The sequence below is a fragment of the Rhinolophus hipposideros genome, assembly GCF_964194185.1.
Source record: "Rhinolophus hipposideros genome assembly, chromosome: 10".
NCBI classification, from domain to species: Eukaryota; Metazoa; Chordata; class Mammalia; order Chiroptera; family Rhinolophidae; genus Rhinolophus; species Rhinolophus hipposideros.
In genome coordinates this window covers 67,123,255-67,147,067 of record NC_138056.1, presented here as the reverse complement: position 1 = coordinate 67,147,067, position 23,813 = coordinate 67,123,255, and the positions used below count along the sequence as shown (strand labels likewise).

The 23,813-nt window shown below is 34.1% G+C and overlaps 1 pseudogene across 1 annotated transcript in view; it reads right to left on the bottom strand.

Moving 5' to 3' along the window:
- LOC308503452 (sorting nexin-1-like) overlaps positions 1 to 13,783 on the bottom strand; it is a 101,758-nt pseudogene extending 87,975 nt beyond the window's left edge. Inside the window, exon 1 of the transcript in view lies at positions 13,607 to 13,783. The product of the transcript in view is annotated as a sorting nexin-1-like (transcript). The remainder of the gene's footprint in view (positions 1 to 13,606) is intronic.
- Between the last annotated feature and the right edge of the window lie 10,030 nt (positions 13,784 to 23,813).

Here is a 23,813-nt window from a genome sequence, read left to right as displayed (position 1 = left end):
TAGGAATAAACATCAAATTAACAGTTCAGGATGTTTATAAGAAACTCACAACCCACTTATTGAAAATATATGTGTAATGCTACAGAAATATAGTAATCATTCTAGCAAACACTTATGAAATATTCATGTGACATTTTTCTAATTGCATCTGTATATACACATATATATGTATATATGTGTGTATATATATACACACATATATACATATATACACGTTAAATTTTTAATTAAATGCTATGCGTTATGAAGTATTGGTAAGAACTAGTGTTATCACCATACTACAACTAATAAAAAATAAGGCAATGAAAAGTCAGGTAAATTGTTAAATTTACATAAACAATATTCTGTGGAGCCAAGATTTGGAAATTATGTAACTTATCAGCAGAATCAATACACTGGATCACTAAATTCTACTTTCGTGGTATATAAAAATCTATGGTAATGATAAGAAGGAAATAATTAATTTTAACTATAGAAAAAGAGAAAAATAGTTCACAAAAGTGGTGGCATTCAAAATTAAGCACAAAACATTTAAACTTTGAATGTTTATTTTTTTCTTTCAGACATTTACTCATGTTATGTCACTTACAACTGCCATACACTGTATAGGTGAGATATTAGTCTATTGGAGTCCCTGTTCACCATATGTTTACATTCAACTAGGAAAGGGCAGTTATTCCAACCAATAAGTAAAATAGAAACTCCCCTAAGTGTTTTTCTGATATAAAGAGAGCAGGTTCTAACCCCTGTCCTTGTCGTAGCTACAACTCTTAATTCTTCAGACAAGTTTGCCCAAATAACCTTTCAGGGAAATAAATATTTTGAAGAGTAAATGATTATTAGGTTCTACATCTACACTGTTATGTACTCTTCCCCGTTAATTAACTTGGCTGGTTCAGTCTTCAAGCACAGGAAGCATTTATGTTAATCTAGGTGAGGCCCAGATCTAGCTGAAGGCAAAGATCTCAATGAGTTAAGCAGCCTATTAAGTGCCTCTTTTCTCCTAGAAATTGACCCATCTCCTTCCTCTTAATCTAAATGAAATAAGAACAATTTCTCTTAATGTTATTTTGGGTTTTAGTGTTAGGATGCTGACTTGGCCACACATGCTTAGCACACATTTCAACACTAATATCCTGACTTCCACCTACCCGATGTATCTGCCTATCTTTCAAGTCATTTTCCACTCAAGCTAGAAAAATGGGTGCTGCTTTTTAGGTCCCACAAAGCCCAATAAATCTCTCAAGCGATTCTGTAAATGATGCATGTTGCTGAGTGACTACCCACACCTATGTTTTTATATACTCATACATATACAAAGAAGGAATTAGATAAATATATGCATTTCATGTGCACCATCAAGAAGGTGGATGCAGGGAGATAGGATGACCTTTATCTTAATAAATACAGTGTTCACCAGGGTGAATTTCTGTCAAGATGCTCAGAGTTTAACAAAAGTCCTTATTTTAGAGCTGAGACCAAATTGCTTGTTCCCATTAAGAAAGACCTTTATGGCCTTTCTACATTCCTTTCCACAAAACTAAAAGCAGACTAAGCATGGGTGACAGAACTTGGTAAAAGTGATTGTAGTGACATTTTAGATCTGTCAAGTCTTTCTGTAACTACTGCACCATAGGTAGCCTAATGAGACACAGTGCATAGTAACACCGTGAGAAAAACCCTTTAGAACTCTTGTTACAGTCATTTGAAGGAGGTTATAACTCTGAGGGTCATCATTTCCTGCCGGGCAGTGGAATCATTTGGTAGCTACTAAATTGCAACAAAATGTCTTGAAAGCAATTCCCTTTCAGTCATAACCACACAAAGATTTAGATTTACTAGGCTTCAGCTGATGATGGATATAGCTGAGCATTTCAGGAACTGGAATTCATATCTAGTGCAGTGCTTTCCGAAAATTAAAGATTTACTTACATAGCTCATCACTCTTATGCAAAGAAAGTGGATATTTGCAATGAATAGACTTGGACTATTTCTGAAATTATTTAATCTTTTAATACTATAGCCTTGTATTTTTCTGTGACAAAAAGGTTACGACAATTGAGAATGATGTGGATGTTTGGACATTTTCTATAGAAAGATGATTGCAAAAATATTTGTATGTAGAATAAATATATAAAATTTAGAATAATATATAAAATGAATAATATATAAAATTTCAGGTTTGGGGGAACTCCAGGAAAATAACTTATGTAGTTACTTCAATAAATATTTATTGAGAATCAGCTTTATGAATGCAGGCACCGTGGTAAGAACAGTGATGAAGTATGATCTCTGTATCAAAATAGCTCAGACGTAGAAAAGTAGGGCATGATATAAAGTAGTTATAACACAACACATAATAAAATAAGTGTAAAAATTTGGATTGCATATTTATATGTTATTCCATTTTTTGCTTTTCCATTTATTAGTAGCCCTGAACTTTTTGAAATAAACATTCAAGAAAATTCAATATACATAACCGTGTATGTGTGTATATAATTGAAAGTTGCATTTGTCTATAGGATTCTTATAACATTGGAATAAAAGGAATATATGAGGATACAAATAATTCACTTTATTTTATAGAAAGAGTTTCCAGCTATTTATTTTTAAGAGAAAATATCTGTGTAATCACATATAAGACGCTATACTAGATATTGGTTATTGGGGTGAACAACATATTCTATATCTTTGCAGCTAAGTTAGAAGTCATTTTATTACAATATTTTTTGTTTATCTCCCAAAGAGTCAAAGCATATCATTAAACTACAACAAGTCTACATAAATTAAGGTAAACTATAAATGTATTTTTTGAACGGATTGTGCATGGTGGAAAATTGGAACAGTGGTAAAATAATGCTACATACACGACTTCCTAACAGTAGGTAAATAGATCATGTCTGTAACTGAAAAATTAATATATTGACGTAGATTTAATTTCAATATTAGGACTTTAAAAAAAAGGATAAAGTGTTTTTTCCCTTGGGAATGGCAGTTAGTAAAAGGCAGGGTTAGAAAAGTGGACTGCATTTTTTATTATAAGCTTTATGGTACTATTTAACTTTTAAAATAGGACACATGTAATACTTTAATCAAATATGTTTATTTATAACTGCACTGGGTGTCTGATTTTTCAAAGCAAATACTGTCTGGATTGCCTTATAATTCTGGGATTGGGTTTCCCATACATTCCCTTTCCCATTTAAGAACAAACTTATCAAGAACAAGAATAACAAAAAGTTGTTTTCTTATTGTGGCCAAAACGACCACAAAACAACCAAATTTGTTTGTTTTGTGCTTTTTAGAATTTCAAAAGACTGACAAGTCACAATTTTCTTTCAAATAGGTATGCTTTTCAAACAGAAACATGGCACTTATTCTGTGCCAGGCATTATGTGCTTTATAAACATGGATTCATTTAATGAGCCCAACAACCTTATAGTGATGGCACTAAAAAGAAGGAAACAGAGGCACAGATAGATTTAATAATTTTCCCAACATCACGCAGATAGCTAGTAGCAAATGCAGATTCAAACCTAAGAGGTGTACCCTCCACCGACCTCGCGGTTGTACACTGTGCTCCCATGCACTGAGGGTTTATTTCAGTTACTGACCACAGTCATTAATTATTGTCACATTTTACAAGAGGATGACTGCTGTTTACATAGAATTATTTTGGATATTTGTTCTCTTTAATGTAAAATCTATAATCAACTTTATGGGTATGGTGAAATATCAATTGGATTTATTAAGAATAGTACTAAAATAATAATCTATTTCAAAGTAGAATGTGTAAACACTAGAATAGCACCCGTTTTCCCCTTATGTGTATAACAGCAATTATTTTCTTCTATTATAATTGGTACTTAACTTTGAGAACAGGGATCTTGCCTCTAAGCCTGGTTAAGCCAAGATATAATAGCAGTGCAAAGAATGAAAGAACTGAATGAACTATAGCCTCATAATAAAACTGCCTAATCATGCATTTGCCATTTATTAACTACATACCATTTATCTATCATTATGCTAAGTAGATTATATGATTATAATATACATTATCTACTATTCTCTCATCAACATGGCAAATTATATGTCATTATTAATATGTTACACAGAAGGAAACAGAAACTATAAGATGTTATATAACTTGGCCACAATGACAGGGTGATTAAGTAGCAGAGCTGCTACTTAATGGAAGCAGAGTTCCATCCATCCCTGCACTTTGGAGTTGCTTTATGGGGAGTGATTTTCTCTGAGTGCCCTTTACAAAGAAATCCATGGATTGAATGTGAACTTCATCTGGGTTATCTCAGGACAAGTTTAATTTCATTGTTATTATTATTTCAATTCAACTTCAAATGATAGGGGAGCTATTAACAAACCATATTATCTATTTTTTCTATATTAATTATCATCCAACAGAATGGACACTGGTTCAAAGGAAAAATGTATTTTCTTCTTCAGTTAAGCATAGTCATAATGATGGTTTCACTTCAGAATAAGTTAAGTAGAGCCTTCACGCAGAGCCAACTTCCCAAAGTTACTTCTTGAATTTGGTTATAACTTATTGAATCCTAATATTTAAACTCACATGTTATGAACAGTTCAGAGATATAACTCTAGAATATATAACCACTCTGAAGACATGGTGCTTTTCTTCAGACTTTCTTTTAGATCATTCCATGAGACATAACCTACTCATCATGTTTGACATTGAAGCTTTCATCTACTTCCATCTGGTGGATGGATTCATCCACAAAATTATGGAAAGATTAGAGATACCCTTTGTTTATATTTTGTTGTTTGTTGTTATTGGGGGTGTGTGACATATTTCAGTCAAATAGAAGGAAATCACCTTGTAAGAGAGAACTCTCAACGACTGTGCCATATAGAGGAACAGGACACTGTGAAACTGCTTAAACATTATCTATTTTTCTTTAGCCCACACTATATCCTCAGAAGAACTACCTTCCTTTTCTCTTTCCTGTGAAGGAAACCACTGTGCAGAGTACAAACTTAATTTGAGGCCTCTCAGAACTAGATTATTTTTACTGTTCACTTTAATGTTGTGGAATAATCAAAATGCTGTATTTGAAATATAAAATGAGCTTAAAACAGGAATTCTTCTACTTGAGCATTTTCCCTAATCTCACTGTATTTGCAGCCATTGTTATCTGGAATAGATTAGATTTAGTTTAGGAATTTAGAACTTTCAAAACAGTCCTTTAGTTCTATATGATGAATTACAAATGTATTTTTCTTTGGGACTAGAAATGTACTCATCTAAATGATGCTGATTCATCTGTGCCATTATATTTCACCTATTTTTCTCTTTAAGTTCATGAAAACTTACATTTTTTTTTAAAATCAGGATAATCAGAATAGCCTTCTTGACTATATTTATATTAAACTGAGTTGTCTTCCTATGATAATCACTGTAGTAGTTAATATCATTTTTGTTGTTTTTACTCTTCAAGGATGTTTTCTTGGCAAGAGCTAAGATATGCTTCAATAGTTTCAAAGTTTTTCAATATGATAATCATTATGCTTTTATCTACTTTATGAATGAATACATTTGAAATATTTTTCATGAGATATACTCTTCTATATACCGTTTTATAATCAAACTTCAGAATTATTTTTCCTCTTTAGTCTTTGCATTTATGATATGACAATACTGTCACTATTATTTATTTAATTATTTAATTCATTTCATCTCTGGGACAAATGTGTTCTCTTGCATTCTTGACATACCTTAACTGAACAAATGTTTATTTAAGTCATATTCAATTTAATACTGCAAAATGATTCTAAGTTAAATATCCTTTGTTATTAATGACCATGCAAGTTTTAATAAAATTAGCAATGTCTTTGGAGCCAGACTCTTTGCATTCAAGTATGGGCAAAGCCAGTAAAGTCTGTACCTGGTGGAGAATCATAAAGCTAGACAGACCGAGATTCAAATCCATAACTTACACACCACACGATCTTGGATAAAAATGTAATCACAGTTTCTTTATCTGTCAATGGAGCTAACAGCACATAATATCAGGGTAAGAATTTAAAATGATAACATGTGTTTTGTGTTCTTTAATGGTGCTTACATCAATTAAGACTCAGTTTAGTTGCACTCCTATGAGCAAACTAAGACTCAAAAAAAAAAGCAGGTATCTGATCAGATTTATACAAATACTTATTTAACAAGTGCAGGACTCAAATGAAAGACATGTATCTCAAGCTGGTGTTTCTAGTAATATAATGTATTCTAAGAGTTATTTGCAAATGAATTAAACAAAAAAAGAAATTTATTTTCTTGAGATAAGTTAATACAGAGAAAAAAAGCATCAGTTTACTCATGAGCTTCATTTTAAAAGCCTAAATGCATTCCATTGTTAAAGCATCAAATCAGATCAATTCTGCTTTTAATAAAATGTAGAGCTGTATTCTTGCTGTGGCAGTTTCTTTCTTTTCCCTCCCTTCTTTCTTCTCCTCCACTCCCTCCTTCCCTCACTGCCTCCTTCATTTCCCTCCCTCTCTTCTTCCTTCTGTCTTTCCTGCCTTCTTTTTTTTTTTTTTTTTTTTTATTTTTTATTAAATTTAGTTGGGGTGACAATTGTTAGTAAAGTTGCACAGATTTCAGGTGTACAATTCTTTTTTTTTAATTAATTTTATTAGGGTGACAATTGTTAGTAAATTTACATAGATTTCAGGTGTACAATTCTGTATTACATCGTCTATAAATCCCATTGTGTGTTCACCACCCAGAGTCAGTTCTCCTTCCATCACCATATATTTGATCCCCTTTACCCTCATCACCCACCCCCCACCCCCTTACCCTCTGGTAACCACTAAATTATTGTCTGTGTCTATGAGTTTTTGTTTCTCATTCTGCCTTCTTTCTTTTATCAGTTCTTTTATTTTATTTTATTTTTTTTCTTTTCTTGACTCCATAATACCATTTTGCATGCACTATGAGCAAGTCATGTTGCTATTCTGAGAATGTGAAGATCTCCAGGGCAGAGGTACTGGTCTCAAAATGCTCAGTCTAGTAACACAATACATGATCTGAGCAGGAGTGGTAAGATCAGGTTGGGAGAAGGTGTAAAGAAAGGAAGCTCATGTTTACGGAAGACTTTCAGAGTCTTCTCTGGATTTTACATATTTTAGATATGTTTTCAGTTTTAACATATTCAAGAATTATTTTGTGTTTTGTATATTAGGAAGTAGTAGTTAATATGGTTAAGTTTGTTGTGATTCCTTAGTAGGTGGTAAAGGTAGCATGTAAAACCTTGTTTAGCCTGCTCCAAAACATATTATTTTACTACATGTCAATATTAAATCTTAAAATGTCAATCATCATTACTTTTCTCTATATTTACATAAATTTCCACATGAAAATCAAAACCCCAAAATATGTTTTTTTCTGGATATCGTAATATTTATTCTGAAACACCTATAGGTACATATTATATGCACTTTTATTAACTATGATATGATTTAGGTTATATATATTTAGATACTTTCTACATGTATAAAACTTTATTTCATAAAACAAATGAACAACTACCCTTTGTATTTCTTTTTTTGTAGGTTATCAAACATCATGTATTTTGCCCTCATATTAAGCCTTATCATTAATGCTTTATACCTTATGATATAGTACCATAAACCCTTTTGAAACTTTTAACAACCGACTCCCATTGTTTAGGAAGATAAAATGTTTAGAAGCGAATAGATTTCATTTACTTTAAATTGTCATGTATGACAATTTAACACTTTGGTTAAAGTCTGGATCCTAATCTAATATTTTAAAAGTTTGAGTAAGCCGATGTGCTACTTATTCAAAGCAGCAAGAGAATACTGTGGTGGTGCTAATAGCTAGAAGGAATGACTTTGCAGATGGCCACGACAAATTCACTTGAAATATAATATTGAGAAATATAATATTGCTCAATAATAGCCCTAAAACAAGTCCTCTAAATAGGGCTGATAGGTCTGATATATGAAAACAGTTTCAGATCTATTTAGAATCTAACTACCACTCCATTTACATAATAGCCATTTTCATCACACAAAATAGTTTGTTGTGACTCTTTGCAGAATGTCCCAGAAAATAGACATCATGAGCAATATTTTACTGAAGGCCTTGGTAAGGCTGACATCGCTTTAATTCATGCATTTAGCAGACATTCTCTGGATGTCTACTCTGCATCAGATATCCCAGGATGGGGGATAAGGAATTAGAGACTTCATCCAGAGGGGTCGTTTTATATATTGAGATTGACTTCAGTGTAAGCTATTAAAACTCGTCAGATTATATATGTACAATTGGTATATGTATGTAAATTATATATCAGTAAAATATATATATATATATATATATATATATATATATATATATATATATATATATATATATATATATAAATATCCTGATGTTTATCACATTTGGGAACTAAAAGAACTAAAAGCTATAGTACTTTTAGTTAATTTGACATCATTAAGGAAGTAAAAAAGTATCTTAATGACTGTAAATAAATAAGACTGATTATTCAAGTAAACAAATATGACCAGAAAAAGAAAAAAAGGAATCTAAGCATCAGACAAAAGATTACATGGGAAAATTAATTTAAAAAAAAAAAAAGAAAACTAAAGATGATAAAAAATAACTGAAATTTATCCCCTACATTTTTCTAAACTTGATTAATTATACTGAGAATATATTATCCTGAATAACTGTACTGAGAGAAAAAAATATTAGTAACAGTTATACAAGGAAATACTATGAAAATAAAATGAAGAAAGTGTAATTTTAATTGTTCTGCAGACAGGTTTGTTGAATGGATTATTCTACATTCTAAAATATATTTTTTAAAACTGGTTATTGGACTGATACTTATGCAGCAAGCAAACTAAGATCCTTACTATAATTTCTATAAACTTTTAAAAGAAGGAATTATCATCAACCAGAATATAAAACTGGCTTCACAGTATTCAAGAGGCAAATAAGACTAAGCTTAGCATAAATAAGCCCATCAAAATGACGGGGAAATAAAAGTGGGGGGGGGATAAATGTTTCCAAAATAAGTAGGCTGAAGGAAGAGAGGCCAATTCAAATCTAATATTGATATTCAAGAGGGAACCAAAATAAGCAAGCAGGATAGTGATGATGCACCTGAAATTCTGTATAAAAATTATAAAAGATCTGATGTAGAACCACATTATATTCCATGAAATATATTCACTAAATGCCACAGTTATAGTAAATGGTGGTAGAATAAGTTATTTGAAAATATCAGGAACTTTACAAACTATCTAGGATGTCAGATAGGCTTCTATATAAAGGCTTTAATGTTCATTAACAAATGGAAACACCCAAATACTCCAAAAAAAGGGTAAAAGAGAGTTGTTGAGAATTTTAGGACACTGGTGGTACAGTAGCTTGGGAAATTGATTGTCTCATGTTGCATAATATTCTATTTATTTTTAATATTTTAGCATTCAGGCCAAAAGTAGACTATTATTTACCATAGTTACAATTTCCACTCCTATCCCATATCACCCATTCCTCCTTCCCTTCAGCCTTTGAAGAGAAGCGTTCCTAATATTCAGCTAAGCAGAGATCTTACTAATTCTAGGACATGTCAGAGTTATTGCATGTAATTGGTATGGTGTCCAGACTATCAACACATGGTCATTAGGTCTTGTACTGACACAGGGCAGAAGAGAAGCACTTGAAGGAGGCAATGACTTTTGAAAGGGGAGGCTCCTTTAAATGGTACACATTTTACTTTCTAAAGAGACATTCTGTCAAAGCTATCCAGGGTTTGTTTGTTGGTTTGTTAACATCTGTTTCTTTTTTGCTCTTTAATATTCATCCATTGGAAGTTCATCCTTGTCTTTTGACCTCTTCTTGATTACTGAAATTGGTCTTCATACCATGACCCAGTGGAACCACATTTACCCACATAAGGTTTTCCTATCTTTTTAGCTTATGAACGCTCTACACAACTAGAAGGGTGATATTTCTAAAACTTAAACTTTTATAGCCAGAGGTTCAATTCCTCTCTCTAACAATATGTTCATAATTAATCTCCTCCTACTAATGGTCCCTATCCTCTTAGCCGTAGCATTCCTCACCCTCATTGAACGAAAAGTACTAGGCTACATGCAATTCCGCAAAGGACCAAATGTTGTAGGCCCCTAAAGAGTCCTCCAACCAATCACTGACGCCATCAAATTATTCATCAAAGAAGCCCTACGGCATTTAACATCATCAATCTCCGTATTCATTATTGCACCAGTCCTAGCCCTCGCTCTAGCCCTAACAATATGAACTCCCCTACCCATACCACACCCATTAATCAACCTCAACCTAGGCATCCTATTTATACTGGCTATATCAAGCCTAGACGTATATTCCACCCTATGATCAGCCTGAGCCTCAAACTCCAAATATGCACTAATTGGAGCCCTACGGGCAGTAGCACAGACCATCTCCTATGAGGTAACCCTTGCAATTATCCTACTATCCGTACTACTTCTAAGTGGATCCTTCTCACTATCAACCCTAATCACCACACAAGAGCATACATGACTAGTTTTCCCATCATGACCACTGGCTATAATATGACTTATCTCCACCCTAGCAGAAACCAACTGGGCTCCATTTGACCTAACAGAAGGTGAATCCGAACTTGTTTCCGGGTTTAATGTAGAATATGCCAGAGGCCTGTTCGCCCTCTTTTTCCTAGTAGAATACGCCGATATTATTATAATAAGCATTTGACAACCATTCTCTTCCTAGGGGCATTCCACAACCCACTCATACAGGAGCTATATACCTCCAACTCCGTACTTAAATCCCACTCCTCACTATGTCCTTCCTATGGATCCGAGCAGCCTACCCACGCTTCCGATACGACCAACTCATACACCTCCTATGAAAGAACTTCCTACCCCTAACCCGAGCCCCATGCATGTGAAATGTAGCAATGCCCATTATTACAGCCAGTGTTCCCCCACAAACATAAGAAATATGTCTGACAAAAGAGTTACTTTGATAGAGTAAACCATAAGGGTTTAAATCCCCTTATGTCTAGAACTACAGGAATTGAACCTGCTGCTAAGACTTCAAAAATCTCCGTGCTACTACATTAGACCACATTCTACAGTAAGGTCAGCTAAGTAAGCTATCGAGCGCATACCCCCAAAATGTTGGTTCACACCCTTCCCGTACTAATAAACCCACTCATCTTCACTACAATCTCATTTACCATTATTCTAGGAACCCTTATTGTAATAACAAGCTCACATTGACTACTTGTCTGAATCAGCTTCAAAATAAACATATTAGCAATTATTCCCATAATGATAAAGCGATCCAGTCCTCGATTGATCCACAGAAGCTTCCACCAAATATTTTCTCACCCAAGCAACCGCATCCATGCTACTTATGCTAGCCATCATTATCAACTTTCCTATACTCCGGCCAATGAACTGTCATAACTATCAGCCCATCAGCCTCAACTATCATAACCCTAGCCCTCACCATAAAAGTTGGCCTATCACCATTCCCATCAGCCTCAACTATCATAACCCTAGCCCTCACCATAAAAGTTGGCCTATCACCATTCCACTTCTGAGTCCCCGAAGTAACACAAGGCATCCCTCTGTCATCAGGCCTCATTCTTCTCACATGACAAAAACTAGCCCTCTTGTCAGTCCTATATCAAATCTCACATTCAATTAACCTAGACATTCTACTATCCATACTATCCATCCTAATTGGAGGCTGAGGCGGACTCAACCAAACCCAATTATGAAAAATCCTAGTGTATTCTTCAATCACCCACATAGGCTAATAACAGCTATCATGGTCTATAACCTCACCATAGCACTCCCAACCTTATCCTGTATATCCTGATAACAACCACAACTATCATACTATTCATAACCAACTCATCAACCACCACACGATCCCTATCATATCTATGAAACAAAATACTCATAATAACAGCATCTATCCCAGCAATCATACTATCACTAGGAGGCCTCCCCCCACTAACCGCCTACCCAAATGGATAATTATCCAGGAGCTAACAAAAAATGACAGCATCATCCTGCCAACTCTAATAGCCATCTCCGCCCTACTCAACCTATACTTTTACATACGACTAACATACACCACATCCCTGACAATGTTCCCATCCACCAGTAACATAAAGATCAAATGACAATTCAAAAACACAAAATGAACAACCTACCTATCCCCAATAATCATTCTATCAACCCTAACACTTCCCCTAGCACCAATACTATCAACACTAAACTAGGAATTTAGGTTAAACACAGACCGAGAGCCTTCAAAGCTCTAAGCAAGTGAGCGTACACTTAATTCCTGCCAATAAGGACTGCAAGACTTTATCTTACATCAACTGAATGCAAATCAACCACTTTAATTAAGCTAAGCCCTTCTAGACTGGTGGGCTTATAACCCACGAAATTTTAGTTAACAGCTAAATACCCTAATCAACTGGCTTCAATCTACTTCTCCCGCCAGGTAGAAAAAAAAAAATAGGCAGTAGAAATCCCAGCAGGAATGAAGCTGCTTCCTTGAATTTGCAATTCAATGTGTGACATACACCACGGGTCTTGGTAAAAAGGGAACTCAAACCCTTGTGCTTAGATTTACAGCCTAATGCCTACTCAGACATTTTACCTATTTTCATGAACCGCTGACTCTTCTCAACCAATCATAAAGATATCAGCACCCTATACTTGTTATTTGGTGCCTGGGCAGGAATAGTAGGCACCACCCTAAGCCGATTAATTCGAGCTGAATTAGGTCAACTAGGTGCCCTCCTAGGAGATGACCAAATGTACAACGTAATTGTCAGGGCCAATGCATTCATAATAATCTTCTGTATAGTAATGCCAGTTATAATCAGAGGCTTTGGCAACTGACTGGTCCCTCTAATAATTGGAGCACCGGACATGGACTTCCCACGTATAAACAACATAAGCTTCTGACTCTTACCCACCTCCTTCTTACTTCTATTGGCCTCCTCGATGAAGCGACTGAACCGTGTGCAGGAAACCTGGCCCACGTGGGAGCTTCTATCAACCTGGCCATCTTCTCCCTCCACTTAGCAGGAGTGTCCCCTATGCTAGGAGCAATCAGCTTCATTACTACGATCATTAACATAAAACACCCTGCCCTATCCCAGTACCAATCACCACTCTCCGTGTGGTCCGGCCTAATTACAGCCGTACTTCTACTACCTCTTCCCGTCCTAGCCGCGGAAATTACCTTACTACTGACCGACCGCAACCTAAATACTCCCTGCTTTGACCCCGCAGAAGGAGGAGACCCTATCCTGTATCAACACCTATTCTGATTCTTCGGCCCCCCGGAAGGGTACATTCTCATTTTACCCGGGTTCGGAATTATCTCCCACATTGTCACCTACTCAGGTAAAAAAGAACCCTTCGGATATATGGGCATGGTCTGAGCTTTGATGTCAATCGGCTTCCTGGGCTTTATCGTATGAGCCCACCACATGTCCACAGTAGGAATGGACCTCGACACACGAGCCTACTTTACCTCCGCTACTATAATTATCGCTGTTTCTACTGGAGTAAAGGTCTTTAGCTGACTAGCATCTCTGCACAGAGCAAATATTAAGTGATCATCTGCTATACTATGAGCCCTTGGCTTCATCTTCCTATTCCCTGTAGGGGGCCTAACCGGGATGGTCCTAGCTAACTCGTCACTAGACATCGTCACTAAACATCGTACTCCATGACACATACTATGTCATAGCACATTTCCACTATGTCTTATCCATAGGAACTATATTCGCTATCATTGGCTGCTTTGTCCACTGATTCCCACTATTTACTGGATACACGTTAAATACAACCTGAGCAAAAATCCATTTCCTCATCACATTCGTAGGAGTCAACATGACTTTCTTCCCTCAACACTTTCTAGGCCTATCTGGAATACCACGAGGATACTCCGACTATCCAGACGCCTACACAACATGGGACACAGTGTCCTCTATGGGATCATTTATTTCACTCACAGCATTAATCCTGATAGTATTCACAGTATGAGAAGCTTTTGCATCAAAGCGAGAAGTATCAACAGTCGAACTTACCTCCAGTAAATACACGGATGTCCCCCACCCTATCAAACATTGGAAGAGCCCACCTACGTAAACCCAAAATAAGAAAGGAAGGAATCCATTTAAGATTTCATGTCATCTAGATAAAAAAGACAAACATACAAAAATAAGCAAGCATTGGGCCTCCCGTTGGCTCAGGCGGTTGGAGCTCCATGCTCCTAACCCCGAAGGCTGCCAGTTGGATTCCCACATGGGCCAGTGGGCTCTCAACCACAAGGCTGCCAGTTCAATTCCTCGAGTCCCGCAAGGGATGGTGGGCAGCGCCCCCTGCAACTAAGATTGAACACGGCACCTTGAACTGAGCTGCCGCTGAGCTCTTGGATGGCTCAGTTGGTTGGAGCACATCCTCTCAACCACAAGGTTGCGGGTTGGACTTCTGCAAGGGATGGCGGGCTGTGACCCCTGCAACTAGCAAGAGGGGGGGAACTGGACCTGGAGCTGAGCTGTGCCCTCCACATCTAGGTCTGAAAGGACAACTTGAAGCTGAACAGCACCCTCCACAACTAAGACTGAAAGGACAACATCTTGACTTGGAAAAAAAGTCCTGGAAGTACATACTGTTCCCCAATAAAGTCCTGTTTCCCTTCCCCCCAAAATAAATAAATAAATAAATAAATAAATAAATAAATAAATAAATAAATAAATAAACAAACACTTTGTTATCATGTGTAAATCCTGGGCTACACGTTAAAATCCTTCCTTGGATCCCAAGCTTTGTCACTTCTAAATGTGAACATTACATGTGAACACCAAATCTTAGTTCTTGGTGTTCTTCCCCCGCCCCCATCATCTTTAAAAAGTCAATTTATCTCTGCCTTCTCTTCCAATCTGAGTCTTCCTAATATGGAATAGAACAGGATAGCTATCACTTTTTCCATGAAAGTTTTCCAAACACACACACACACACAGACACACACACACACACACACACACACACACACGTTTTTGTGCCTGCATTTTTCATTCAACTATACATTTCTTGATCTCAAGAAAATATCTTAATGTGCTTTGCACAATGTAGGTATGTAGAAAGAGTGAGTATTTCCTTGCTATATTTGAAAATTCACTTTGAGTTTTTAGAACAGGATGAGCAGGATTTTATATTATCCAAAGGCTTGCATATTACTTAGTGCATAATAAACTTTGACTAATATATGATGATTCAGAAAAAAACAAATAGCCTTTTATAGTTATGAAAATGTCTACCTCTAGCAAAAGAACTTAAACTTCTTTAGATTGGAGGCAATCGTTTCTATCCTCTTTCATACCCTTAACATCTATAATAGTTTAAACTCTCAATAAAAGTCTATTGGATTAAATAGAATTTGCTGCCAGTCATTTCCTTAAATATCATTTACTGTACACCCACAGGATACTTAGCCTTCCACTAGAAGCTTATCTTATTTAAATTATTTTCTCCACATAAATGCATTTTGTAGAAAGTGCTGATGCTATGCCTTCTATTGAGAAAAATAAATGCTTCATAATAGGGTCCTCATTGAATGCATGGCTTTAAAAAGACATCTAGAAAACCTCCTAAATTAAACAACTTATTTTTTGTTCAGCACAAGGAAAGAGCTAAATAGATGATAAGAAATTATTACCATTGAGGTTTTTTGAACATTTGCATTTTAAAATGAAACTATTTAGTAATTAATAAACTATATTATGTGCATGACAGAGCTTTTAAAATAAATAAATAAGTAAACAAACAAATAAAGCTGTTTACTCAGAGAGTTTAGAAACATCAGTCATGAGAAAAGAAAACATAGGTCAGTGAATTATCACACAGCTTCTTTGTGACTAACATTTCATTGCATTTCTTCCTGTTCCTGTGTTTTCTATTGTCAATAACAACACACATAATTCAAATTTTGGCTTTTCAAGTCTTGTCATGTCCTCAAGTACTTGATACCCAACTAAGTATTTTTGGGGTACAAGATTATTTGGGTTATCAAGTTGCCCTTGATTATTTTTTAAGGAACAATATCTTAAAAAGAATATGGTAGTCAATTTTATTTGAATTTGTAACATCAATGTTCTGTTGATAGGTAATTTTTATTTAATCAACAAATTACATTCTTTTTTTCATTTGTTTTTATCTAATATAACATAGAAATAAAAAAATGTACTTAACGTAGATGACAAAAATTTGAAGCTCTCGCTATATATTAAAAGTATACAAAAATATATTAAATTTTAGGGACATGTGATTATTTATTCTTGCTATTTTATTGGTGTGTACGGGTGTATGTTGTATTTATGATAACCTTCCTTTGTGATATAACAAATGCATGCAAATGGCAATTTTTTTTATAATGAAGTATGATAATAAAATAATAAAGTTGAAAACATTATAGTGACCAGAAAATACTTACCCACACAAATGTCTTCAAATATAATGATCATATATTTGTCTTCCTATGCCAGGCAAAGCAAATGGGATAGTAATAAACATATTCTTACTCTTAGTGTTTCTTAAGGACAAATTATTTCAGTAAATACTGCAAAATAAGTAATCAAGACAGTGTGTTGCCAACATAAAGATAAGCATATAGACCAATGAAATATAATTGAGAACCCAGAAAAAATATATTTATGGAAAACTAAATTTTAACAAGAAAGTCAAGATGTCAGTGTGGAAAGAATAGTATTTTCAACAAATGGTGCTGACTCAGTGCATATCCACATGCAAAATAGTAAATTTGAACACCTACCTCACACAATATACAAAAATGAACTGAAAATGGATTAAAAAATATATAAGAGCTAATACTATAATATTGTTAGATAGAAACAAAGGTGAATGTGCAAAATAAGGCAACATTTTTTTTAGATATGACACCAAAAGTACAAGCAATAAGAAAAATAGAAACTTTTGCCTTCATTAAAATTAAAAACTTTTGTGCATCAAAGAACACTGCCAATAAAGTGAAAAGACAATCCACATCATGCGAGTAAATAACTGCAAATCATATATCTGCTAAAAATTTAGTATATAAAATACATAAAGAACCCTGCAACTCAACAATAAAATACAAATAACACAATTTAAAACAGAAAATGATTTGCATAGACATGTCTCTAAAGAAGATATACAAATGGCCAACAAGCACATGAAAAGATGCTCATTATCATTAGTCATTAGGTATATGCAAATATAAATTGAAATGAGATGCCTACCGCTTTATACCCTCTAGGATGGCTATAATAAAAAAATGGAAAGTAACAAGTGCTGACAGGATGGGGAGAAATCGGAATCCTCATATGTTGCTGGTGATAATATAAAATACAGTCACTATGAAGAGTTTGGCAATTCCTCAATAAGTGAGATGTAAAATGATCACGTGGCTCAGCAGTCCCACTCCTAGATATATACCCAGGTGAATTGAAAACATATGTTTGTACCAAAACTTGCACAAAAATGTTCATAGCACATATGAACTCAAGTGTTCATATAAACATAATGTGTGCTACAGAAATATTCCCCAGAATAATGACCATCCCAAACTATACAAGTAGTTATTTTATAAATGTAATGTTTTTAAGCTAAGAATGTTGTTATTGTGATATGGTGACGCTGGTAAGTTGTTTATAGTGGATAGAAGAAGAAAAAATATGTGGAGGCATTGTTGTTGCTGAACAGCACACAGGTCCTAATACTGGAAGCTGGCAGTGCAAGCAGGTGGGGTCTACTTGGAATCATGAATGATATATCAGAAAAAATGTTTCAAGGTGATATGTTAGAGGGACATATAGGTGGCTGGAATACAGTGGCAGGGAATCTCAAAATCAAGCAGATATGTTGTATAGCAGAGGCTCACATGCTGTCATAAAGCTCATGGGGATTACCATTGGCCATTCTTAGACCTATAAGAGAAGGACACTAATGCCAGATTTGCATGGATCATTAAGCTAATTATCAAAGCAGCTGTTTTTAGATGACAGTCTTCAATCTACTGGGGCTAGGGCAACTCAAGGGCTTAGAATTTAGAACTGTTGAAGTAGTGTCAAGATAGCTCATAATCTTAGTATTGTGCTCCATTTCATTCTCAGAGGAAACCTGTCGTTGAATGGATTTGTCACATTTAACTTACTGGAAAATCATCTATATCTGCAACTTGGCTGTAAACTCTGAGAGAGCATTATATTTTTTATTATTTCTTATTTCTTCCGTGATATATACATATCACTTGACTTTTAAGGGTCAGTCACTCAAGTGATATTTGTAGATGGAATTGTTTATCAAATAACAAAGCTGAGATTAAATTTGGAACTGAAGAATATTGAATAGAAATTTCTTTTATGCAGCATTTTTTTTCAAGTGGAAAGTGGCTTAGAGGGGGGAAAGAATAAGATAGGAGAGAATGGGAATAAGCTTTATGGCATTATGGCCTACGTATTTTGTCTTCATCTACTTGGACATGCTGACTGAATGAGAGCTATCAATGGTTAGTAATAATTTTTGACAAAACCAGACTGTTTATGGCCCTTTTTGGCGGAATGGTAGTGAAGGGAGACACAAATTCTATCTTGGGTAAACAACCCAGTCTTTTCATTAAACATACACACACATACCCCACAATATCGATGAAAAGATGTGATGAAGAGATATTGATATGAGAGGTTTTCTACTTAGAACCTGGCATAGATGACAGATGACAAAAATACAAAGAAGAAAATTGATCCTCATAATAAAATAAACATAAATTTTCTTTTCTGCTAGGGCATGAGGAAGAAACCAAGGTGTAAAGTTGTACTCAGTATAAAAGGAAAGATTTTTAAAAATATTTTTTAACCAAACATATTAAAAATCATATATTTATTTTCCAAACAATGTCCTGGGTAGACATATAATAGACAGCCAAAAATATAAGTCTCTTCCCTCATGTTAAGTACTTACATACTAAAGAAAGGGAAGTAGATATTAAACAAATATACAAATAAATGAATATAATACTGTGACAATAACAATTTCAAATGCTGATAACTGCTCTGGGGAAAAGCACTATTAATATTTTAAATTTTATCTCATTTAAAAATTTTGTTTAGTTAATAAATATATTAACGCTTTTTAGTCATATATACTTCAAATGATTTTTTTCTCTAAATTTACCCATTTTATAAGCGAAAAGTAAATGCAATTTGAATATGATATAGAACACTATTATGTAGAATACTGAATACAGAACAATATTTTATGTTACATAATTAAGAAGTTTCTTCTGGGAAATATTACCTTCCATCTTACAGAAAATTGAGGGTTTTTTTTTTGTACTCCAAACTCAACCGTTAAGTTTTCAAATTTTCCCTATTCCTTAAAATTCTGCGTCTACTACTAAATTGAGACTATGATGAGATGCTCATAATTAATTCTATTACTAAATATTTTTAAAGTAGTGACTGTATAGCACTGTAGCAGCAAACAACAAGTATTGTTATTCACTTTAGCATTGCTTCTTTCACAGTAAGAGAAAATGCTATTGTTTCTCTGTTTGTTTGGTAATATCTTAGTCAGTGGTAAATTTTTGTTGTTGTTATATTCAACATGACATTTCAACTAAATCTTACACTTCATTTATTTTCTGTCAATTCTGGAATAACTAAAAATAAAATTGCTTTCTTTGTTAGTTTTCTGGAAAGCTAAGTAAAATAGCAATTTACATGCACTGTGATTGACATATGGGGATATGTAACATACTGCTCCCTGACTTCTAAAAGGATACGTGATTTTTTACAGCAATGTTTATGGAAAATTAGAGCCTTTAGAGTTATTGTATTTCCTCTTTAGCTTTGCAAACTGGACATCTCTAACTGACTGGGAAATAGACGTTAAGATTTATGTTTAAAAAATTAGAGAATAAATTAAGATTTAAGCATGACATACTATAGAATCTACAAAAAAGCCTTACTCTGGAAATACAAATTAAAACAACAAAGGATAGCACTGGGTGAAGAGACAATAATTAGAAATACATCTTAAGATACAAACAAGAACTATGTTTAAAATCTCCATTTTAACCCTGATTGTATAATTGTGAATTTAACTTATGTTTAGAACTTCAGCCATTCAAGAAATATTGTAGAGTTCCAACCTTAAGAATATAATGTGCCGTAAGAGGTCATACCTGCCATGAAGGGCACGGCATTCTAGTATGAGAATATTTATTGATGACTATCTGAACATTTTTCAAGGTATAGCAACGGTTTTACCCTTTTCACTGTAGATAGGCCAGCTGAGATTGTTCTACAAAATGTTTTCACCAGCCCGATACTATGGAAGAATTTTTTCTAGGTGAAAAAGACTATTGGGACTTTGAATTCTCTATGTCGGTGGATCGTGCATGCTTACAAAGGTAGTATGCTATATTATATGAAAATTGATCCATCATAATATATTGGTGAGGAATAAGTGTGTCTTGTATTTCAGTTTTTATGGATAAAGTGAATTCTAATCAAGAATCAGTATGCAACTTGGCAATACTATGTACTCTTTTATAATGAACCAAAATTAGAAGGTAAGGACCCAATTCTTTTGCAACAGTGTAGTGTTCAATAAGTGAAAAAAGAAAAAAAAATACAGTTTGAGAACAAGTTATAATTTTCAGACAGGTTGAGTTTAGGAGTAATGTCTCTCAGCCAATGGTATATTTTGCAAAATTTTTATAAAGTATCCCTGTTAGTTAGCCTTCGTTATTTTTAGCTTTAAAGATTCTCTTCAAGGTATATTTATTATAAGAGAAACGAAAATGGGCAAATGGAAGAAGCTGTTGTAATCCGTAGGTGCCTTGACAGAAGAAGAAATATCATAGCTAGCAGCCATAGTAATAGTAGTAATAGAAGCAGCAGCAGTGGCAGGAACAGGAGTAATTTTTTTTTTTTTTTTTTTTTTTTTTTTTTTTTTTTTTTTGTAATAGATGATATGTTATCAGTACCAGATGCCTTCCTCTGCAGGTGAATGCTTTTACTTCATTTCATCTAGAAGTTGTCAGGGAGGTAGAATAATGGAGTGACTCTGGAATCAGACTGATAGAATTTCAAAATATAACCTCTCTCACCTAATAGCTTTTTTTTTTTTTTTAACTTGGTCCTTTCACTCAACATTTCTAAGTTTTTTCAGCTATATAACAAAAGAAGAAATAATACATCCTGATTTATAGGGTGTGGTGAGGACTAAATTTAAAAATACTATGTTTAAAGAACTTAGAACATGCATGACATATTAAGTACAGAAATAAAAAATTAACTTTTATTACAACTCTCTTTTACTGTCAAGGAAACTTAAACTTACAATGTTTAAACTACATTCTACATCACATAACTAAGAAGCTTCTAACTCAAGATTGACCCGAGGTTCTTTGTGATTCTAGAATGCAAGTTCTTGCTTATTTAGTCTGCCATTTGTAGGCATAAGAATTATGAATAATTTAAAATCAGCTATTATTTTTATAATTTGATTTAAATAATTGTGTTCAATATTCATAAAGAAAATAAAGGAATCAAGAAAATATTATTGAACTCAATATGGAATAAGAACAACGTATTACATACACTTATACCCAAGTACACATGCACATACCCAGTAAATTTCAAGAGTTACAAAGTATGATCTTGGTGTGAACTTAAATTATTCGTAAATAGGGAAATGACCCATTTTAAATCAATTAAAATAAACTACTTTGGCTATCTGGATCTGATGTTAATTTTCTATTTTTTCATCCACAATTGCCCCATGAAGATTCTTCTTTTTTTATAATTATAAGCTTTACAGTTCTTTTTTGCGTTCATGAAAATGTATAGAAAATGAATAATATGCCAGAGGTCACACAGTGACAAATTGAAAAATACTGTACCAAACCTGAGACTTTTGGCATAAAGCTCAGTACTTTTTAACTAAATTATCTTCTTCACAAGCCAAATTACTGACTGGGGAAATCATGAGTGCAACAGATATGAGGTTGGACAATTAAGTTTGCAAACTCATCCTAGAAAAAATGTACATACCTCATTGCTGAATATCACTACAGTCACCTTCGAAGTACGCCCCTTGGGAAGCTATGCACCGACACCAGCACCTAGTCAACCCTTCAAAGCAATTTTGGAACTCTTTTACTGGAATGGCCATCAGAGCTGTCATCGTATTACCCTTGATGTCCTGAATGTCATTAAAATGTCTTCCATTCAGTATTTCCTTTATGTTCCAATAAAGAAAGAAGTCAATGGGGGCTAGATCAGGTGAGTAAGGAGAGTGTTCCTACAGTTATTTGTTTATTGGCTAAAAACTCCCTCACAGACAGTGCTGTGTGAGCTGGTACATTGTCATGATGCAAGAGCCACAAATTGTTGGTGAAAAGTTCAGGTAGTCTTAACATTTTCACGCAGCCTTTACAGCAGTTCCAAATGGTAAATTTGGTTTGTCCAGCTGTTACAAATTCATAACGAATAATCCCTCTGATATAAAAAAATGTTATCCACATTGCTGCAACAAGTTATCAAACTTAATTGTCATACCTCGTATGGATAGTACATACAATGAAATATTTTGGCACATTTAAAGTCCCCAATAAATAACTCTCTTTCAATTAGAAATCTGAAAATAGTTCTTAGATAACTTCCCAGTAGCTGCTGTATCATATCTTATCTGTGCACCCCAGATCATGCTAACATGTTTGAAAATTAACATAAATCTCTGTGTGCCCAAACATGGATGTTTGTGTGGTGTGTCTGCATATTAATGGGTAATACAAGAATGATCACTGGAATGGGTTTAAAATTGCTCTCAGTTCAGAAAATACTAAATTAATTTCTTTGTCTAAGTTAAAATATCAGAACACATACAAATTTACCAAAAACTATTAGCTTTTTCACTTAGAGGCATTTATAGGCCAACATCATTAAAGGATAGGTTTTTGTTCTGTTTTCCCACTTTATTATTTTTACAATGTCATTGATTGTCCTTATAAAATGACCATCCTCCACATGGTCACATAGGAAATGAACATTTGTGGGAGATTGCAAACTCATTGGTGAAGAGGTATAAAGAAGCAGAGTAAAGCAATGGTTAAAACATTACCTTATAGTTATTAATAGGGAGTCCTTGTAATATTCTTTTTCATTTTTTTCTTAAAACATTAAGTCTTTGTATCAGCACTTGTATTATTTTTCTCAAAATAATATTTTTCTCAAAATAATAAGTTATTATTACATAGATATTAAGAATTGGAAAAAAGAGGAGGGAAGTAAGGATTTCAAAAATTACCCTGGATAACTACTAGTATGGAGATCATGACAATCTTCTAAGTTATTTTCAAATAAGAATCAAAGCAAATAAATAAACAAACACTACCACATACCTCCCCCACAGACAACCCAAGATCAATCATATAGAATATATCTCCATAATTCCTCATTTATTTACTCTTTAAGCATTTTTATAACATTTTGTATGTTAAAACTTTTGGATAAATATAAATAAACACCAATGAGTAATATAAACCTTCTCTCAAGGAACTCACCATCTGTGGTGGAGAGAAAGAATCAGACAATAGAGTCTGTGGTGAGGAGTAAAGCAGGGCTTGAGGACCACATTACAGGGAACTTAAATTTTTGGCAAATGTGGTG